General features: G+C 38.6%; 1 protein-coding gene across 8 annotated transcripts in view; it reads left to right on the top strand.

The window, feature by feature from the left end:
• MEF2C (myocyte enhancer factor 2C) overlaps positions 1–6,808 on the top strand; it is a 183,404-nt gene that overhangs the window by 53,980 nt on the left and 122,616 nt on the right. The window contains exon 1 of one of the 8 annotated variants that reach the window (XM_006167811.3): positions 5,677–5,892. The exons of the other annotated variants lie outside the window; for them this stretch is intronic. The gene's annotated coding sequence lies outside the window, so the exon portion shown is untranslated. Of the gene's footprint in view, positions 1–5,676; positions 5,893–6,808 lie in introns of those variants that run through there. 8 annotated transcript variants of the gene reach the window in all.

Raw genomic sequence — 6,808 nt, 5'->3', positions numbered from 1 at the left:
AAAGATTATTTTTTTTTTTTTTTTTTTTTTTTTTTTTAAAAAGGAATAGTAAACCCAACTTCTAAATGCAGGTACTCCTCTATTAAAAGATCATATGAACAAGCCAAATAAAACATGATTACTGACTTCTGTTAGTAATGTTTAAACACGTGCATCGTTTTGAGGATGTCCGTGTGGGTCGATTTCAGCCTGAGTAAGTAAATGTAAAGAATTTTCTCAGAAATGCCGCTGCCGCTGGACAGAATGGCTCCTGAAGTCCTGCGTGCTACATCGGCGTGACTGCAGAGTCAATTGATGCACCGTGTCTTGAGCTAGTGTACACAAGGAAATTTAGTTCCACTTGATAAGACACACGCTTAATTGGCTTTAAGAAAATAAACCAAGGTAAAGAACGATGTGTAAATGAAACAGAGAACTTGGCACTTGGCTCTATGGAAGCCCGTGAGCCATGTGGCTTAATTGGGGCCAGTTGGGATCATTTAATGATTGCTGTCAGAAGATCAGATTTAATTCTCCTTCTAAGAAGACCACAGTGGGATAGAGTTAAACAAATTGTCATCGGAGGTTTCAGATGAACAAAGCCTTAATTAGGTTGATTAGGATGCTGTAAAAGAGATGATGAGAAATAGAAAAATTGATGAATCACTGGGTTCTATGTGAAACTACATATAATGGCAATTTCATCTGTATTTCAAGAAAGATCATTTTGGCATTATGAACATCATGTATGTTCGCATGTAAGGTTTTTACGTGAACTTTCTAAATGCCTAAAGTTTAGCTCGAGATAAAAATAATTGACATTTAACTGAAATAGTACGTGATGTGTCAAGCATTTTCTTCTTAATGTGCAACAAAAACATTGGCAGGAGGGCAATAGTATTTCTTTTTATTTCGAAGTTGTCTTTAAATGTTAAATAAATTGGGAAAGTATTGGGTTGTCGGAAAAGTCATGATACATGTTTGCATAGAAAAACAGAAAAATACATCGTGACTTTTCCAGCAACCCAATAATTAATGATAAAACAAATTATTTTCAAGAACATAATTTTTAATCATTTAACATATTTCAATACAGAGTAAAACAAAGCCTCTACTTAGTATGTCCTCCTAATCATTTCTATCACAATATTGACAATATTGGATATATTTTCTGGTGATTATCTTCAGGCCTTCCCAGGTGCCTTAAAAGGTGCTGAAAAGTACTCATCTTGTTTTCTCTACACATTTCAAAAACCTAAAATGTGTTTTTTCCCCTCGTGTTGTGCGTGTGTGCATGCAGGCACTCACACACACACAGGTGTTTCAGTAAGGCTGAAAAATGTCCAACACATACAGACATCTGAGAAGAAAATGGGAGAGCATTTTCATTCTAATAATGAAATATGCTCTATTAAAGATTACAAACATAATGGACATCCTTTTTCTCTAGCAGGATCATGAGTTGCCTGGGGTTTCAGATTTTTGTCGTAATAACATGAAAATGTATCATTGCAGCCTCTCCCACTTCAAGCCCAGCTTGCCGTGCAGCCTGGCAGTTTTGCCTCATCGATCTTGGTGTTGTATAGTGCTTCACTTGCTTTGTTCAGTACCAGCCACCGAACATCCAGCTGCATGTGCTCATGGAGAGGGTACAGCTGGGAGCAGAGCACGCTCTGGGATGCTAGATAGTAGCTCTTGCTTTGTGGTGAAGACAGTGCAGCCTCCACCTTTGTGGTAAGCCCCGCCACGTCACTAAGTGGCCTTTGAAAGAAAACGTGGTGGCTGCACTGTTGTGAAAAATTAGAAAAGCAAAGACATGATAGAACCTTGAGTTAATTAGTTAATATGATGTGGAAAGACTGAAAACTGTGATGTGGTTGAATAGCACGGGGTTTTTGACATGTTTAGACCACTTGGAGTTTATTTTGGCATGGGGACTGGCAAGTGCTGTTTTAGCTGCAGTGTGAAAAAATATCCAAGACAAAATATACCATGGGTAACGATAACAGGGAAGCTGTGCTTCCCTCCTGTTTATTACATTGTTTATATGCAACACGGTTGTTTAAAGGTATGTGTCTCCTGAATTCCGGAACTGTGTACATTAAATGATTTATGTCAGTGATAATGGCAGGTTAGGCCCACTTATTAAATTAATTGCAAGGGTTTTCAAAACGAGTTCCTTCTTAGCCTTATTATATTTCTGACATACATTTCATCTCCTTTTGTCCTTGGGGAAAGATATTAAAGTAGGACTAGAAGCATTAACTTTGAGTTTTCAGCAGCCGTGGTCATTGGGAAAATTGATATATTTCCCTAGTTATTTCTACTTTTGCAGCCTGAAGCTCTTCCGTGGCTGGTACTTAAGAGAAACTTCTTAATTTTTATAGCACGATACATTTTTTTCTTCATATAATGATTATTGTTCTAGGATGGATAACACATGCTCTCTTAGAAGTTGCTTAGCATTAGCCTGATAAAGTGAGGTCTTCGTGGAATGTGGAAGAATGAGAGCCAGATTTCACCTGAGAGCCTTTCTGCCCATGTTCTCCGTACTCCTGTGTACCCAGTACTTCATGTATGGACCCACCTTTAATAAGTACAACCATCCTGCAAAGAAAAGAGTATCTTCCCAAGTTTTGGTAGGCCAAAGAACCAGGAATTTCAGGGGTTTCAATGATCTGTCTGTAGTCACCTGTCTCTTTAATACCACTCTAAAGTTCAAATCTGGAGCTTCCTGACTCCAAAATCCGCTGAACTTCTGTTTTGCAGTAGAAAGTATTCTTATTCCACATAGGAGACGTTGTGTCAGTATTGTGAAAGATGAAGTGAGGCTATCAATACGCTTTTTAATAAGCAAAAAATAGGCAAATGCTCTTAGTAGGTGGTCTTTAAAAGTAGGAAGTGAACCGGGCCAGCAGCCGTGGAAGTTAAGGCACTGGATCCCACATGGCCAACTCTGTGGTTCATATCCCAAACCTGATGGTCTGAGAAACACGGTGTAGTCGTGTGCGTGTGTGCCCAGAATCCCGAGAGGAGAACTGAGTTGTGGCCATGCCCTCTATCGCCAGGAGAGGTGATCTCTCACCTTCTTTCTCTCTGTCTCCTGTAAGCACATACAACCTTTGGCCAAAAAAAAATGTAAAATATTAGGTTGCGAGAAAAGTTATAACATGTATTTCTGTGTTCTTCTAGGCAAAAATGCATCATGACTTTACCAACAACCCAATAAATAAATTTTTAAAAAGCCGAGAGATACAAAGCTTCATCGATTAATTAAGTTAATCAACTAATAGTTATGAGCGCCTACTGTAAGTCTGACACCAGGATAGATACTGAAAATTCAGAGAGAAACAGCAGACCTGGCTGGCAGATTCTGAGGAAGTTAAGCAGACGTACAAGTTTGGCAAGCACTACCAGGGGGAGGGACTTGGTGCTGTGAGACCTTAGTTAGGGATTTAATATGATCGGGTTGTCGTGGAATGCTTCTGAGTACGTAACACTGGAACTGTGACAAGACAGAGGAGGAGAGGTTAAGGAGGCACCAAAAACAACTTTTCGGGAAGAACGAGCTACATATGCAAAGGTCCTGTGGTAGAAAGCAGAATGACAGATGTGAGGGGCTGGAAAAGAGAGGCGACATTATTTATTATTTGTATGTGTGACATTATGTTACTGAGACATGAAGATGACGCAAAATTCATCCTAATGATAGTAAGTTTGAATAAATGGGGGAAATGGTTATTTAGTGTGTTTAGCATAGTGGTATTTATCCAGTGGGAAGAAATTGTCTGTTCTTTTGTTGCACTTGGGAGGATGAGTCTTGACTTTGTGACTTTAAAATAAACTCAGTTTGCAGTCATTACTAGGGTCGTATGCCATCCTATAGGCTATATGGGAAGCTTAGAGAAGAAGTGACTTTCAGGATCCAGGAAATATTCTTTAACTCACAAGACATCAATCACATTGAGCACCAACGAGGAGAATAATTTGGTTAGATCTTTTGAAGTGCTGAACAGCTCGGAGGGGGGGGAGCACAGTAGTTCTGCTTGTTCCTTTTAACTGAAATATAATTGCATGCCCCGTATGTCTTTCAAATAAATCATGAACTAGAAAGTTAAATGTATCTAGATGCAATGTAATGAGCAAAATGTTCCCCTTAACAGGATAATGAATCATTTAATTGTTTGAATTAGTAATACTAGGTTTGTAGCAACTGTGCTTATGATCATTTGTGCCCCTAAGTATCCAGTTTTTATTTTTATTTAATAGTATTATTTCTTGTCCTGTGATCGAGTATACGTAGTTTTCAGCCTCAAGTTTTTACACAACATTTGATGAGGAAGCAGTGTTAGTGAAAATGGAAGTCAATGGAAACTTATTTGCTCATATGAATAAAAGAAAACCAGAATTCTTCCTTTGTAAATTGGCATCACAGATTTTAACACTTTATCCTTCCTCGTAGGCTGTTTTTATTTAAGTAACGGCATTGTACTTACTGTAGCAAAATACATGCTTTGCAAAGATAAGTTTAGCAGAGAGAATTAATTTCTTCCCACATCTTTTAATGTGGCATGGCAGTCTCACTCTGAGATCAAAACACATAACTGAAGGTTATGTTTAATTTCTAAATCAAAGTGTTGTGGGAAGATGATTGAAATCTAATGATGACTCAGATCCACTTGATATGTGGTTTTCTTCCTACAGAACCCTTATGGTAGACTGCCATTTCCACGTTAGAAAGAGCCTAATAGTGATGAAATTAAAATAGTTTCACTATAGACAAAAGTCTTTTAGTTTAGTTCCTTGTTTGAATTTTTTTTAAAGACTCTCGAGAGCCTCAGTAACATAACAACCTGCTTCCCAGTGTTCCTTTCCATAAAACACGGGGGCAATCCAAAATCAGTGTAGCTTACCAACAAACATTGATTTTTGACAGTTTTTGTGATTCTGTTTTTTTAACCAGAAGTTATCATTTATCCACTGGGCTCTTTATGCTTATATAGAATGGATCACTTGATGAGAAGGGTAAGTTTGGATTGTATGGCCACATTAACAGTGTCAGGATGCTGTTTGTAAGATGTGATGAACGGCGAAGGAGATAGATCAGCTGCTTCACCCAAGTAAACTTATATTTGTTTTCTTATTTTTCTTTCTTAAAACACTAACCTAGAGCCGAAATGGGTTTTTCTTAGGTGTTTTCAAGAGAGAAATTAAAGATAAAGTCTCAGGGGTCTGGATTTCCCTCGTCCCTCATCTGAACCTCCCCAAGGCGCTCTGTGTGTGTGTGTGTGTGTGTGTGTGTGTGTGTGTGTGTGTGTGTGTGTGTGTGTGTGTGTGTGTGTGTGTGTGTGTGTGTGTGTGTGTGTGTGTGTGTGTGTGTGTGTGTGTGTGTGTGTGTGTGTGTGTGTGTGTGTGTGTGTGTGTGTGTGTGTGTGCTGGGGGTGGGGGCACAGCAGAGCACACTCAGAAGGTTCTGCCCAGAGAAGGAAGTGGAGAGTTTTGGTTCCCATTTTACACTTCTGGAACAGTTTAGGGAAGGAAGCACCTTTACACCTTTTATTGTTCGTGGTCGCTGACATCACATCCTTCCCTGACCAGTCTGTGCGCGTTTCCTGCCATTCTGTCAAGACTCTTCTGTGTTACTGGGAGGGATTTGCAGGAGGGAGGGAGGAAGGGAGGGAGAGGGCCCGAAAGAGTGAGGGAGGGAAGAGGGTGACAGAGAGGGAGGTGAGTGTCAGTCAAGGAAACTTGTGTCTAAATGAGAGAACAGAGAGCTGATGAGAGAGTGATCTTTTGCATCTGTCCAGAAGAAATTCTTCTCTCCTTGGGTCTCAAACCGCTGTGCCTTCCTCTGTCTGCGTATGCCAAACTCACAGTGAACAGAAGCCTGCCATAATGAAGTTCCCCTTTTTAGTAAGCAGCCTGATTTTCTTTGTCTTTTATTTAGGTTCGCAAAAATAAATAAGTAAAATACTGAAGAACTCTTCTAGAGGGTGTAACCATAGTAGAGTACTTTTTTCTTCTTTTAAATTACTGATTGTTTTGTTTATATGTACCTCTGTCATTTTCCAAGAAGGCCTTTTTCATGTAGAAAAAAGTAATGGCAAGGCCACAGGAATTATTTGAAGTTTATGGTTGATTGTACCCTATGGAAGTTCTCAGCCTAACTTGTAATTCTATATAGGTTAGCTAGTCTATTCTTTTTTCATATACATACAAAACAGTTTTATAGATTACTAAAGTTATATAATCTCCTTCTCAACCTCTCTAGGCCTCCTACGAATTCATATGTGAAACCAATCTTAGAAAATAATTTTTGCATAAAAATCGGGTTAGAGAAATAGTTAAGCTAAAGAAACAACTGGCAAGCTAATGTTGACCTTCCTAATTCTTTGAAATTTTACTGACTGCCTTGAAACGTGGTGACCTATCATTAAATGCTCCAAGCCACATGTTTCGTGACATAGTTTACTTCATGAAGCGGTTCATCCCCATTCTTCATGTGTACTTTATACCAAATTTTGCATTTTAGAAATGTTCAGAAGGCAACAGTTCTAGAAATATATATGCAGAGAACAGAGATAATTAAATCCTATTGAAATGTCACCTGTTTCTCTACATTACCTTGCACAATTTCAAAAAGGAAAATATATTCAGTGGCATTTTTTATATACACACACGCACACATACATGTATGTACATAGACATAGAAACTGTCATGCATTCTTTCAGGCAGAATATTTCTCATCATGTCTCAAGAATTAAAAAAAAAAAAAAAAAAAAACCCCCCTCTGCTTTTTTTTAAAGCATCCTCCATTTAAAAGTTTGT

The sequence above is a fragment of the Tupaia chinensis genome, unplaced genomic scaffold (assembly GCF_000334495.1).
Source record: "Tupaia chinensis unplaced genomic scaffold, TupChi_1.0 Scaffold145147_1, whole genome shotgun sequence".
NCBI lineage: Eukaryota > Metazoa > Chordata > Mammalia > Scandentia > Tupaiidae > Tupaia > Tupaia belangeri.
This window is presented reverse-complemented; position numbering and strand designations above follow the sequence as displayed.